The 15,632-nt window shown below is 41.5% G+C and overlaps 1 protein-coding gene across 1 annotated transcript in view; it reads left to right on the top strand.

Annotated features, from left to right (window-relative positions):
* Positions 1–3,468: 3,468 nt before the first annotated feature.
* The window catches only part of LOC109868128 (leucine rich repeat containing 8 VRAC subunit A), a 28,973-nt gene continuing 16,809 nt past the window's right edge, over positions 3,469–15,632 (top strand). The window contains exon 1 of the mRNA XM_020457587.2: positions 3,469–3,627. The gene's annotated coding sequence lies outside the window, so the exon portion shown is untranslated. The remainder of the gene's footprint in view (positions 3,628–15,632) is intronic.

Genomic DNA, 15,632 nt, shown 5'->3' on the forward strand with positions numbered 1-15,632 from the left:
GAAAAAAACGATATATACGATATATACAAAGGGACGCGACACGACAAGACGTCTTACTGCTACGCCATCTTGCCTTATATGGAATACTGTACGACAAAGGAGTCTGTATCGAAAACATGACCACGTCATGGAAGATATATTTTTAGGCAATCCCTGCTGAGCTGCTTAGACCTGGCCCTGGGAGTCTGCTGTGCTGTTGGATGTCACTCTGGCCTTTGCCTAACACACCTGAAACCAATTATGAATGTTTCACTAAGATCCTATAGCTGTGTGGTGTGTGTTGGGTTGGGGCGCTGCAGGGCCATGGACCCCTAGGGGCAGGGCGGGGTGACCCAGCTATATTGTGTGCAAGTAAAAATACCTTTACAGTACTATTAGGCCTATGATATAAATGATATGGAGGATTTACTGTTTCTGTGTGTCAATGGGTAGGTGTATGTGTTTTTATTAAACTGTTGTTTCCAAAACCCTTGAGACATGAAAAAAAGATGGGAAGGAAGTTGCTGGGGAAAGAGTTGAGTTACTGACTAGACTGGTGGGGCTCGGGCATGCAGGCGGCTCGGGCCGGGTGAAATTTGATATAGAGGTTGTCTTAATAAAGACAATCAAAAGTTTTCTTTGTACTTTAAATTTAAGAGTTGTTCATTTGTTGTTCATCTGGCAATTGGTTAAAGGTGCAACACAATATTGATTAATGAATTATCATAGATCTAGTTCAGACTTATCAATCACTTAAACATATTTAATAATGATCTCTTACTTAGCTTGATGACTGGGCATTTTTGTTTACTTTTTGTTGTTCTAAATAGAGACAGCTAGAAGGGCCATGGTTCATATTAGATTGTGTAGGAATGAAGGAAATAAGCTTTAGATGCCCCAAAAAATGAGAGGACCCCCTGCCAAATTAAGTCTCCCCATTTCTAAAAAAAACTAAGTTGTGCATCTGAAAAAATATAAATGCAACATGTAAAGGGTTGGTCCCATGTTTCATAAGCTGAAATAAAAGATCCTCAATGTTCCATATTGTTCAGATGTCTCCAGTTTTGAGGGAGCACGCAACTGGCATGCTAACTGCAGGAATGTCCACAAGATCTGTTGCCAGAGAAATTAATGTTAATTTCTCTACTATAAGGCGTCTCCAATGTCATTTTAGAGAATTTGGCAGTACGTCCAACCTGCCTCACAACCGCAGGCCACGTGTAACCATGCCAGCTAAGGACCTCCACATCTAGCTTCTTCACCTAAAAGATCATCTGAGACCAGCCACCAGTACAGCTGATGAAACTGTGGGTTTTGCACAACTGAAGAATTTCTTCACAAACTGTCAGAAACAGTCTCAGGGAAGCTCATCTGAGTGCTCGTCGTCCTGATCAGGGACTTGAACTGACTGCAGTTCAACGTCGTAACCGACTTCAGTGGGCAAGTGCTCACCTTTGATGACCACTGGCATGCTGGAGAATGGCCACTGGCATCCAGGTTTCAACTGTCCCGGGCAAATGGCAGACAGTGTGTATGTCATCATGTGGGAGAGTGGTTTGCTGATGTCAACATTGTGAACAGAGTTCTCCATGGTGGCAGGGGGGTTATGGTATGGGAATGCATAAGCTAAAGATAAACACAATTGCATTTTATTGATGGCAATTTAAATGAACAGAGTTACCGTGATGATCCTGAGGCCCATTGTCATGTCATTAATTTACTGCCATCACACGTTTTCAGATTGCAATAAATAGCTGTCCTCGTCACCCCCCTCATCCATCCACATGTACTTCGTGCCCCCTCTCAGAATAATGTGCATGACGCCCCTGGCAACAGCATGGAGGAAAAATGTGCTTGTATTTGATTGTTTTATTAAAAATGATAGATTTCAGCTAACAAAGAAAGGCATGCAACAACAGAGGAGAAAAATAGGTAGGTCCACATAGGTAGGTCCACAAGGTTTAAACAAGTATTGACTGCACAGAGGAGGTTCACTCCAAATACTGTAGTCTCCACTCAGTTCAGATACGTGGTTATTTAGAATTCAGATAATAAGCACATTAGCTTGCTCAGCCTGATTGTCATGAATAATTGGCATCATCAATAACTTTAATTAACGCATTTCCCTTCCAGTGAATTATAAGCTTTATTACTACAGCTTTTCAGGGAGCATGTGAATGGGCGCGTTCAAGCGGATAACTTTTGTCAAGTCGGTGACAATTGTTACATGCTGACCAGACCTGACACGTCGCAAAATACATTTTGAAATCCATGTTATTCAATTATTGCACCCACACTGCTCACGCGCGCCAACGAGCGTCTGTGATGCCAAGGGCTAAAATAGAACACCCTTTCTATTTCTGACACAGAAATGTATTTGGTCCCCCCTACACCAAACTCTATCAGGTTAAAATATCAAACAAACTCGGAAACAATGACATTAATTTGGGGACAGGTCAAAAAGCATTAAACATGTATGGCAATTTAGCTAGTTAGCTTGCACTTGCTAGCTAATTTGTCCTAATTTTTTACCACGACAACCGGCAAAACATTTTGTCTTTCAATCACCCACGTGAGTATAACCAATGAGGAGATGGCACGAGGGTACCTGCTTCTATAAACCAATGAGGAGATGGGAGAGGCAGGACTTTCAGCGCGATCTGCGTCACAAATAGAAAGGAGTTCTATTTTAGCCCTTGGCATCGCAGACCAGTGTCTGGTCTGGTCAGCATGTAACACGGAACCCAAACCGGCTGCGCACGTGCGCCATCGTGCGCTAGCATGCATAAATTTATTTGGCCCCCCCACACCAAACGCGATCACGACACGCAGGTTAAAATATCAAAACAAACTCTGAACCAATGACATTAATTTGGGGACAGGTCGAAAAGCATTAAACATGTATGGCAATTTAGCTAGTTAGCTTGCTGTTGCTAGCTAACGTTAATTTGTTCTATTTAGCTAGCTTGCTGTTGCTAGCTAATTTGTCCTGGGATATATACATTGAGCTGTTATTTTACCTGAAATGCACAAGGACCTCTACTCCGACAATTAATCCACATATAAAACGACCAACCACATAGTTTCTAGTCATGTCTTCTCCTTCCAGGCTTTTTCATCTTTGAACTTATATGGTGATCGCATCTAAACTTTCATTGTATTACCATGACAACTGGCAACAAAGTTCGTCTTTCAATCCCCCACGTGGATATAACCAATGAGGAGATGCAAGTGGGTACCTGCTTCTATAAACCAATGAGGAGATGACTTTCAGCAGATCTGCGTCAGAAATAGGAACGACTTCTATTTTAGCACTTGGCTTCGCAGACGCTCGTTGGCCCGCCCGCCGAGCAGTGTGGGTGCAATAATTGAATAACATGGATTTCTAAATTTATTTTGCGACGCTCGCGCACGCGACGTGTCCGGTCTGGTCAGCATGTAAGACTTACCACTCAAACGAGCCCAGTGGAAACCCTCTGGTACCATGTTATTATGATCCAACTTCCTGGGTGGAGACAGCTGCCTCTCCCGAGTATTTTCTGTTGCTGCGAATGGTGTGTGAACGTAAATATGTCCATTCTGTGAAACATTAAGAAATGTATCACTTATGTGCGGAAGAGGCGAAAGACCGTTATTGTAACAAATTAGGTGAGTACAAACTTTAAAATGCTACATTACGACAGTCCATATCGCAGCATGTTCATAGCGAAATGTCGACTCTTGTGTATATACATCGTTTCTGCCGCCCTAGGAGAGACAAAAAATGTGCCACCCTCCCCCGCAAAACTAGAATAGTGTGGCCCGCAATGGAATTTTATGAATACACATCAATGTAGTAGGCCTAAGTCGTCAGCTTCATTGGCTTTTATTAGTCCTGATTTCCGAGACTAATAATTTTTGCTTTGAATATCAACTACCCAACTTTATCAGGATTTATCCTGAGAAACCATGAAATCAATGTACACATTAATTTACACAGCGAGACATGCATACGTATTTTTTTCTCTCGCTATGATGCAGTTCCTCAAAAATTGATAAATAGGTCTACAAACCTGAAATCACTAATTAACATGACAATTTAGCACACGGGGCGAATTTCCTGGACAGTTTAGTCGTTGTGAGAGTCCTGATTTATTTTGTATTATTTTTAATTCCAGATATAGTCAATTTTACTTTGATTTGTCCTGTTTTTTTTAGGAGAGGCCAATATTGTTTGGTAACATGTCATATTCACAACTAAGCGCATTTTTATTGATTGGGCGCCGTTTAGGTTAGGCTATTTGATCGTATTAACGTGCATGATGTAAAACGTGTATCTCATGATATTGTGATTAAATGGAATTCTCCAGCCAGTTGGCTACAGAAAACGACACTCTTCTACCGTTCGTAGGGATTTTCAAACTTTTTGGGGCCGGGGACCCCTTTTGTGTTGGCGAATAAATAAACATCATAATCAGCACAACTCGAGTGAGAAAGAAATAGCATACAGGGAAGGGAGTGCATCGCCGGAAGGACCAAGTCTCTCGGGCCCTGGGAAAAACATTTTTAAAGGCCAGCTTCGAGGCATTGGAGAGAAAATGTTGGTTTTCAAGCACATTTCCTGCAATTCTACACATTTTGCCACGAAGCAGAGAGAATTTTGCCGTTTCAAAGCCTAAAGTAACTGCCCAGTGTTCCATGAAATATGACCTATAATTAGTTATAATGTGAGTGAAATAGTTTTCCGCACACAAAAATGCAAATATGTATGATAAAAAAATGATATTTTCTGTTTTGGAATGGTGTGGGTGTACCCCAACAACATAATGGTGTGAGCATATATCAGTCATTCAAAATATTCATGCAGGTAGACTGCTGATTGGCCAGCATCCTCCTCAATTAGGAAATGGAAAGCATTTTTGAAAAAGTCTGTTTTGAGATAAATTAGAGATGTAAAAATAATAATTCTCCAATTTATGATTTGACCACTAAGTATAGGATGAGCCAACAACATTGTTTGAGTTAATAGAACATTAACTTTTAAGTGAGATTTTCACTGGACAGTTACCTTAAATTACAGTGCATTATGTATAAATAAAATAAAATACTTTTGGGAATACAGAAAGTATTGTGTTAAAATGTATAACTGGGGGAGTACTCTGGATTCCAATATCCCTGTGAGCCTCACAGGCCCATGTTTCCCATGGTTAAGAACATAAATTGTAGATTAATAATATTGTATTACTAAACTTATTCCATGGATCCCTTGGCCTGAATTTGTTTAATCTGTAAGTAACCTTCATTTGCAATTAATTTAAAAAATATATATATTTTGAGATCTGTCCGCAGACCCCCTGCAGTACCTTGTCCTCGGACTCCACTTTGAGAACCCCTGAGCTATTGGCTACATGATTTATGTTTGATAATTTTTTTAAACATTGGTGGAGCACAGCAGTGGTGCTTCTCTCCAACAGCATCCTGGAGAGGCATGCAGGAATGGACAATATTTGACAAAGTTGGTACTGCTTATCATGGGGTGGCATCAGCGTTCACCTAAATAGCCCATATGCCACTGGGGGAGTAACTTGCTAGTATTCATGTGAATATTCTAAAATCTGCATTAAACAAATGAGCATTTTCCTCCCAGAGTTTAGCCCTGCTGCTGTTATTCTTTACTTCCTTTGTCATTTGCTGCACAGCCGGTAATACACTCGTGTACCCTGGTAAACCGGTTCATACATAAAAGATCCTCCATTCTGGCTGCAAAGGCGTCGGTTTCTTTCCTTACCTCGATTTAATGGCCATTCGGTTGGAAAACAAATCAGAAAAATATGTGTACTGTCTTTATTAAAACAAAATGTTCCACCACCATGCTAGGGTGGCTAATGGTACTTCCTGATGTTGCCCTAGGTTGAAGATAACAAAATAATTACATGCAGAAGTGTTCGAAAATAAACAAATTCATTGGACCAATGCCGGACTTAAAAACGAAGTGAATGTTAGCAGTTCACCATCAAAGTGGAAAATAAACACAATCATAGTGAATTTCAGCGAACTACTCAACAAACTCCTACCACACCTGTTTTATTCATTTAACATTTTTCAAAATCATCTACAGCTACTTTATTACTTGCTTTTCTGACCACCGGTCACTTTTTAAATGCTAATCCTGTAGAATTTTATTTTACCTTTTATTTAACTAGGCAAGTCAGTTAAGAACAAATTCTTATTTTCAATGACGGCCTAGGAACAGTGGGTTAACTGCCTGTTCAGGGGCAGAACGACAGATTTGTACCTTGTCAGCGCGGGGATTCGAACTTGTAACCTTTTGGCTGCTAGTCCAACACTGTAACCACTAGGCTACCCTGCCGCCCCATTGTATTGAGAGAATCGGCAACGGTGCTGGTCCTATGAATGTTTATTTTCTTTATGCTCCGTATCGAATTGTCTTAACTTGTGTGTTCCGTATTTCACTGAAGGAATAAACGTTTTGTTTTCGAGATGATAGTTTCCGGATTTGACCATATTAATGACCTAAGACTCGCATTTCTGTGTGTTATGTTATAACTAAGTCTATGATTTGATAGAGCAGTCTCACTGAGTGGTGGTAGGCAGCAGCAGGCTCGTAAGCATTCATTCATACAGCACTTTCGTGTGTTTGCCAGCAGCTGTTTATGACTTCAAGCCTATCAACTCCCGAGATTAGGCTGGTGTAACCGATGTGAAATGGCAAGCTAGTTAGCGGGGTGCGCGCTAATAGCGTTTCAAACGTCACTCGCTCTGAGCCTTCTAGTATTTGTTCCCCTTGCTCTGCATGGGTAACGCTGCTTCGAGGGTGGCTGTTGTCGATGTGTTCCTGGTTCGAGCCCAGGTAGGAGCGAGGAGAGGGACGGAAGCTATACTGTTACACTGGCAATACTAAAGTGCCTATAAGAACATACAATAGTCAAAGGTTAATGAAATACAAATGGTATAGAGAAATAGTCCTATAATTCCTATAATAACTACAACTTAACTTCTTACCTGGGAATATTGAAGACTCATGTTAAAAGGAACCACCAGCTTTCATAAGATCTCATGTTCTGAGCAAGGAACTGAAACGTTAGATTTCTTACATAGCACATATTGCACTTTTACTTTCTTCAACACTTTGTTTTTGCATTATTTAAACCAAATTGAACATGTTTCATTATTTATGAGGCTAAATAGTTTTTATTGATATATTATATTAAGTTAAAATAAGTGTTAATTCAGTATTGTTGTACTTGTCATTATTACAAATTTAAAAAATTGGCCGATTTTAATCGGTATCGGCTTTTTTTGGTCCTCCAATTATCGGTATCGGTGTTGAAAACTAGAGGTCGACCGATTTATGATTCAAGATTCTACAGTACCTTCCTAAACTTGAATACTACCCCAATTCCATGTCAGGGACACTTTGAAATGCAGTTGCAGATCTATTAGACATTCTTGGAGTTTAATTAAGTAGGTGTGCCAGGGGATCAGACAGATGGACAGAGAGGCGGGATATTGGGTGTACTGTTGTTGGGCAGATTTCCATATCTTTTATACTGTCTGAACCTGAACAGACAGGACACATCTAGTTTACTCTGACCCACACGGGCAAACAGAAATTATTTATCAAGCTGCTATATAATGATCTGAGTGACGTACCGTTAAAGTGTAAGAGCTGTCTGATAGTGCTCACTGTGAAGCTACTGTACGTGAACTGAAAGGCTGTGTGACTGGGTCACCCGGGCTCGCACACAGTATCAGTAATTTATGCGCTCTGACGCAAACGTGGGAGTCTGACTGGAAATATGAGAACTAAAACGTCACTTTCTAGACAACTTGATTCTGAGATTTAAAAAAATAAGAGTAGAGTGAAACAGACTAGTTTTTGTTCGGTCTCAGTGTTTTAACTAGATTTACTTCTCACAAACTGGCAGTTGCTGCATGAGAGGGCAGTGATCCAAAGAGAGAGAGAGGCAGACTTAAGATGGCTACATGGCTCAGGCTCCTGCCTGGCATACTGATTTGGACTGGATGAGCCTCTGTTAGCGCCCATCAACCACATTGCATGGGGAGGGGCAGATGGAGAGTGGGAGAGACAGAACTGAAGAAGTTATAAACTAATATCTACACCACCCACTCCACCACATCTGACCTCAAGCATACAAAGAGGAAACAGGAAATGTCTTATTGCGAGGGTTATCTAATCAGCAGTATCACGGGCTCTGCTGAGGGTGGGCACTCTAAGCTTCAGTATATTCCGTTTTGGGATATTTTCATGAAGTAGCGTATCTGGGTTAAACAGCAGTGTTTCCCCTATATGCATTTATGCCGCTGCTAAATCGTGGCAGCCACAGATTTTGTTGTGTATGCAGTTTTTATACAGTACCAGTCAAAAGTTTGGACACCTACTCATTCAAGGGTTTTTATTTTATTTTGACTATTTTCTAAAATGTAGAATAATAGTGAAGACATCAAAACTATGAAATAACACATGGAATCACATAGTAACCCAAAAAGTGTTAAACAATGTCTAATATAAAATATATTTTGAATTCTTCAAAGTAGCCACCCTTTGCCTTGATGACAGCTTGCACACTCTTTGCATTCTCTCAGCCAGCTTTATGAGGTAGTCACCTGGAATGCATTTCAATTAACAGGTGTGCCTTGTTCAAAGTTAATTTGTAGAATTTCTTTCCTTAATGTATTTGAGCCAATCAGTTGTGTTGTGACAAGGTAGGGGGCTATACAGAAGATAGCCCTATTTGGTAAAAGACCAAGTCCATATTATGGCAAGAACAGCTCAAATAAACAGAGAAGCAACAGTCCATCATTACTTTAATACATGAAGGTCAGTCAATCCGGAAAATTTAAGAACTTTCGAAAGCTTCTTTAAGTGTAGTTGCAAACACCTTCAATCGCTATGATGAAACTGGCTCTCATGAGAACTGCCACAGGAAAGGAAGACCTAGAGTTACCTCTGCTGCAGAGGACAAGTTCATTAGATAAGTTCATTGAAGTCCAAATAAATGCTTCACAGAGTTCAAGTATCAGACACATCTCAACATCAACTGTTCAGAAGAGACTGCGTGAATCAGTCCTTCATGGTTGAATTGCTGCAAAGAAACCAGTACTAAAGGACACCAATAATAATAATAAGACTTGCTTGGGCCAAGAAACACGAGCAACAGACATTAAACCGGTGGAAATCTGTCCTTTGCTCTGAGTCCAAATGTGAGATTTTGTGTCTTTGTGAGACGCAGAGTAGGTAAACGGATGATCTCCACATGTGTGGTTCCCACCGTGAAGCATGGAGGAGGTGTGGGGTTGCTTTGCTGGCGACACTGCCTGATTATTATTTAGTGTTTAGCGTGGCTACCACAGCATTCCAACAAGTGCTCAGCACTTGAGCATGAAGCTCATGAAGCTAGTTGAGAGAATGCCAAGTGTGCAAAGGGTGGCTACTTTGAAGAATCTCAAATATAAAATATACACTGCTCAAAAAAATAAAGGGAACACTTAAACTACACAATGTAATTTCAAGTCAATCACACTTCTGTGAAATCAAACTGTCCACTTAGGAAGCAACACTGACAATAAATTTCACATGCTGTTGTGCAAATGGAATAGACAACAGGTGGAAATTATAGGCAATTAGCAAGACACCCCCAATAAAGGAGTGGTTCTGCAGGTGGGGACCACAGACCACTTCTCAGTTCCTATGCTTCCTGGCTGATGTTTTATTCACTTTTGAATGCTGGCGGTGCTTTAACTCTAGCGGTAGCATGAGACGGAGTCTACAACCCACACAAGTGGCTCAGGTAGTGCAGCTCATCCAGGATGGCACATCAATGCGAGCTGTGGTAAGGTTTGCTGTGTCTGTCAGCGTAGTGTCCAGAGCATGGAGGCGCTACCAGGAGACAGGCCAGTACATCAGGAGACGTGGAGGAGGCCGTAGGAGGGCAACAACCCAGCAGCAGGACCGCTACCTCCGCCTTTGTGCAAGGAGGAGCAGGAGGAGCACTGCCAGTGCCCTGCAAAATTACCTCCAGCAGGCCACAAATGTGCATGTGTCTGCTCAAACAGTCAGAAACAGACTCCATGAGGGTGGTATGAGGGCCCGACATCCACAGGTGGGGGTTGTGCTTACAGCCCAACACCGTGCAGGACGTTTGGCATTTGCCAGAGAACACCAAGATTGGCAAATTCGCCACTGGCACCCTGTGCTCTTCACAGATGAAAGCAGGTTCACACTGAACACATGTGACAGACGTGACAGAGTCTGGAGACGCCGTGGAGAACTTTCTGCTGCCTGCAACATCCTCCAGCATGACTGGTTTGGCGGTGGGTCAGTCATGGTGTGGGGTGGCATTTCTTTGGGGGGCTGCACAGCCCTCTATGTGCTCGCCAGAGGTAGCCTGACTGCCATTAGGTACCGAGATGAGATCCTCAGAACCCTTGTGAGACCATATGCTGGTGCGTTTGGCCCTGGGTTCCTCCTAATGCAGACAATGCTAGACCTCATGTGGCTGGAGTGTATCAGCAGTTCCTGCAAGAGGAAGGCATTGATGCTATGGACTGGACCGCCCGTTCCCCAGACCTGAATCCAATTGAGCACATCTGGGACATCATGTCTCGCACCACAGACTGTCCAGGAGTTGGCGGATGCTTTAGTCCAGGTCTGAGAGGAGATCCCTCAGGAGACCATCCGCCACCTCATCAGGAGCATGCCCAGGCGTTGTAGGGAGGTCATACAGGCACGTGGAGGCCACACACACTACTGAGCCTCATTTTGACTTGTTTTAAGGACATTACATCAAAGTTGGATCAGCCTGTAGTGTGGTTTTCCACTTTAATTTTGAGTGTGACTCCAAATCCAGACCTCCATGGATTGATACATTTGATTTCCATTGATAATTTGTGTGATTTTGTCAGCACATTCAACTATGTAAAGAAAAAGTATTTAATAAGAATATTTTATTCATTTAGATCTAGGATGTGTTATTTTAGTGTTCCCTTTATTTTTTTTGAGCAGTTTATTTTGATTTAACACTTAAAAAAAATATATATATATATATTTTTTTTCATGAGTAGGTGTGGCCAAACTTTTGACTGGTACTGTACATCTTGTTGAGTGCGGTCTTAGTGCTAGCATCGGGTTGTGGTGGTAAATAGTAGAGGTTGACTGATTTTTAAATTTGTAAAAATTAAATAAAAATTTTAAATTAGGGCCGATTTTCAAGGTTTCATAACAATCGGTAATCTGCATTTTTGGACGCCGATTATGGCTGATTACATTGCATTCCACGAGAACTGCGTGGCAGGCTGACCACCTGTTACGCGAGTGCAGCAAGGAGCCAAGGTAAGTTGCTAGCTAGCTATAAACTGTTTTTTATAAGATACATCTTCACATAATCACTCGTTAACTACACATGGTTGATGATATTACTAGGTTAAGTAGCGTGTCCTGCTTTGCATATAACCAATGTGGTCGGTGCCTGTTAATTTATCATCGAATCGCAGCCTACTTCGCCAAACGGAGGTTGATTTAACAAAAGCACATTTGTGGAAAAAGCACGAACGTAACTAACCTTAAACATCAATGCCCTTCTTAAAATCAATACACAGAAGTATCTTAAAAAAAAAAACTGCATATTTAGTTAAAATAAATTAATGTTAGCAGGCAATATTAACTAGGGAAATTGTGTCACTTGTCTTGTGTTCATTGCACAGAGAGTCAGGGTATATGCAACAGTTTGGGCCGCTTGCCTCATTGCGAACTAATTTGCCAGAATTTTACGTAATTATGACATAACATTGAAGGTTGTGCAATGTAACAGCAATATTTAGACTTAGGGTTGCCACCCGTTCGATAAAATACGGAATGGTTACGTATTTCACTGAAAGAATAAACGTTTTGTTTTCGAAATTATAGTTTCCGGATTCGACCATATTAATTACCGAAGGCTCAGTGTTTCTGTGTTTATTATAATTTAAGTCTATTATCTGATAGAGCAGTCTGACTGAGCGGTGGTAGGCAGCAGCAGGCTCGTAGGCATTCCTTCAAACTTTACTGCATTTGCCAGCAGCTCTTAGCAATGCTTGAATCGCAGCGCTGTTTATGACTTCAAGCCTATCAACTCCTGAAATTAGGCTGGCAATACTAAAGTGCCTATTAGAACATCCAATGGGCAAAGGTATATGAAATACAAATGGTATTGTGAGAAATGGTCAACGTGTCATAATTCCTGTAATAACTACAACCTAAAACTTCTTAACTGGGAATATTGAACCACCAGATTTCATATGTTCTGAGCAAGGAACTTAAATGTTGGCTTTTTAACATGGCACATATTGCATTTTTAGTTTCTTCTCCAAGACTGTTTCTGCATTATTTAAACCAAATTGAACATTTCATTATTTATTTGAGGCTAAATTGATTTTATTTATGTATTATATTAAGTTAAAATAAGTGTTCGTTTTTCATTCAGTATTGTTGTAATTGTCATTATATTACAAATATATATTTAATAACCAAATATGATTTTTCAACGCCGTTACCGATTTATTGGAAGAGCAACAAAAAAAATATCGCTTTTTTTTGGTCCTCCAGTAATCGGTATCGGTGTTGAAAAATCATAATCGGTCGACCTCCTAGACAGCTTATAAAAATATAGATAAACTCTCTTGGTGTGGTCTACAGCTTATTATGAGATACTCTACCTCAGGCGTGCAAAACCTTGAGACTTCCCTAATATTAGATTTTGTGCACCAGCTGTTATTAACGAAGACACAGACCGCTGCCACTTGTCTTATCGGAAGCAGCTGTTTTATCTTGCCGATGCACAGAAAACCTAGCCAGCTGTATGTTATCCATGTCGTCGTTCAGCAACGATTCTGTGAAACATAAGATATTACCGTTTTTATGTCCCTTTGGTAGGATAGTCTTGATCGGCGCTTATCTAGTTTATTAGCCAATGATTGCACGTTGGCTAATAGTACGGAAGGTAGAGACGGGTTACCCACTCGCAGTCGGATTCTTACAAGGCACCCTGACTTAGGTCCCCTATATATCCTTCTCTTCACTTGACCTTGTCAAGTGTGTAAATACTTCATGTCCGACTCGTTAAAGGAAAAAATCTTTGTCCAGTACGAGGAGACTAGTCGTTGTTCTGATATCCAGAAACATGTACAAAACAAGTTACAAATAACGTGAAAAAACACAATAGCACAATTGGTTATGAGCTCGTAAAACAGCATCCATCTCCTCCGGCGCCATTAAATGGCATAAGAACAAGGCTTAACAAGATTTATTCCCTAAAATGTTTTCAGTCACTGTGCAAATTTCAGGTCTGCTGAGTGCAAACTTGAACATTGTGAAATTTCTGTGCAACTTCCGGCGCATGTTTACTGTGAACACTAAGTTAGTTTTAAGTGGTCACGTAAGCTACCGTGGCTATTTGATCATAATGTAGGCTTGCCAGCTACCATCAAAAACGATGGAGAACTCCTGAGTGGCGCAGTGGTCTAAGGCGCTGTGCCTCTAGAGATCCTGGTTCGAGTTAAGGCTCTGTTGCAGCTGGCCGTGGCCGGGAGATTGGCCCAGCGTCGTTCGGGGAGGGTTTGGTCGGCAGGGATGTTCTTGTCCCATCACGCACTAGCGACTCCGACTCCTGTGGTGAGCAGGTGCACAGTGTTTCCTCCGACACATTGGTGCGGCTGGCTTCCGGGTTAAGCGGGCATTGTATCAAGAAGCAGTGCGGCTTGTTTGGGTTGTGTTTCGGAGGACGCACAGCTCTCGACCTTTGCCTCTCCTGAGTCCTTACGGGAGTTGCAGCGATGGGACAAGACTGTAACTACCAATTGGATACCACGAAATTGAGGAGAAAAATTTTAACTATGGAGAAAATGCATCCCATTTTAACATTGAAATAGGTGTTGCCTACAGTAGCGGCCAATGTGTGGTGTTCAATGTAGGCCTACACTCCATGAGTCTTAACTAAAAAAACATGCAGGGCTTGACATTAACCTGTTTATCCACTTGCCCTTCAGACAAGGAAGTGACTGAAATAGTTGTTTGACGCAAGAAACCACTTTACAAAATAAAATGTGTCATTATTACCATACCCTTGTTCCAGAGAATCAAACCAATTATTCTACCCTCTGCCAACTGGTTACTTGGCATATTCAAGCCTGGCTCAAAATACTGCCCCTTTAAGACAAAAAAAGCTATTTTACCTGACTTGCTTTTCAAAGATGTCTAGAAATATACATGTTTTGTGCTCTTGTAGGAAGCAATTACTCCCCCGTTGCTGACTACAAATAATCTAAAGTTGGGCTAATAATAAATAAAGTTGGGCTAATAAGGATATGAACAGAATTACACATGTGCACACATCGCTATATGTAGCTCTCACTTTGATCTCAAAACAAGCACATTGACTCACGACCAGTCATGCTGTAAAAGCAGTCTAGTTCAAAGTGAATGGCACATCCATATGGCAAAGGTCAATTTGCATATATAGTGCATTCAGAAAGTATTCAGACCCCTTGACTTTTTCCACATTTTTTTTACGTTACAACCTTATTCTAAAAATGATTAAATTGTTTTATTTTTTCTCAATCTACACACACTACCCCATAATGACAAAGTGAAAACAATATTTTTAGATTTTTTTTTGCAAAAGTCCTTTTCATAAGTATTCAGACCCTTTGCTATGAGACTTGAAATTGAGCTCAGGTTCATCCTGTTTCCATTGATCATCCTTGATGTTTCTACAACTTGTTTGGAGTCCACCTGTGGTAAATTCAATTGCTTGGACATGATTTGGAAAGGCACACACCTGTCTATATAAGGTCCCACAGTTGACAGCGCATGTCAGAGCAAAAACCAACCTATGAGGATGAAGGAATTGTCTGTAGAGCTCCGAGACAGGATTGTGTCAAGGCACAGATCTGGGGAAGGGTACCAAAACATTTCTGCAGCATTGAAGGTCCCAAAGAACACAGTGGCCTCCATTATTCTTCAATTGAAGAAGTTTGGAACCACCAAGACTCTTCCTAGAGCTGGCTGCCCGGCCAAACTGAGCAATCTGGGGAGAAGGGCCTTGTTCAGGGAGGTGACCAAGAAACCGATGGTCACTCTGACAGAGCTCCAGACTTCCTCTGTGGAGATGGTTGTCCTTCTGGTTCTCCAATCTCTGCAGCACACCACCAATCAGGCCTTTTTATGGCAGAGTGGCCAGACGTAAGCCACTTCTCAGTAAAAGGCACATGACAACCCGCATGGAGTTTTTACCAAAAAGCACCTAAAGCGCACTCAGACCATGAGAAACAACCTGACACAATCCTTACAGTGAAGCATAGTGTTGACAGCATCATGCTGTGGGGATGTTTTTCAGCGATAGGGACTGGGAGACTCAGGATCGAGGGAAAGATGAATGAAACAAAGTACAGAGATCCTTGAAAACCTGCCCCAAGGTGCTGAGGACCTCAGACTGGGGCTAAGGTTCACCTTCCAACAGGACAATGACCCTAAGCACACAGCCAAGACAATGCAGGAGTGGCTTTGGGACACGTCTCAATGTCCTTGAGTAGCCCAGCCAGAGCCTGGACTTGAACCCGTTCGAACATCTCTGGAGAGACCTGAAAATTGCTGTGCA

The sequence above is a fragment of the Oncorhynchus kisutch genome, linkage group LG23 (genome assembly GCF_002021735.2).
Source record: "Oncorhynchus kisutch isolate 150728-3 linkage group LG23, Okis_V2, whole genome shotgun sequence".
Lineage (NCBI taxonomy): Eukaryota > Metazoa > Chordata > Actinopteri > Salmoniformes > Salmonidae > Oncorhynchus > Oncorhynchus kisutch.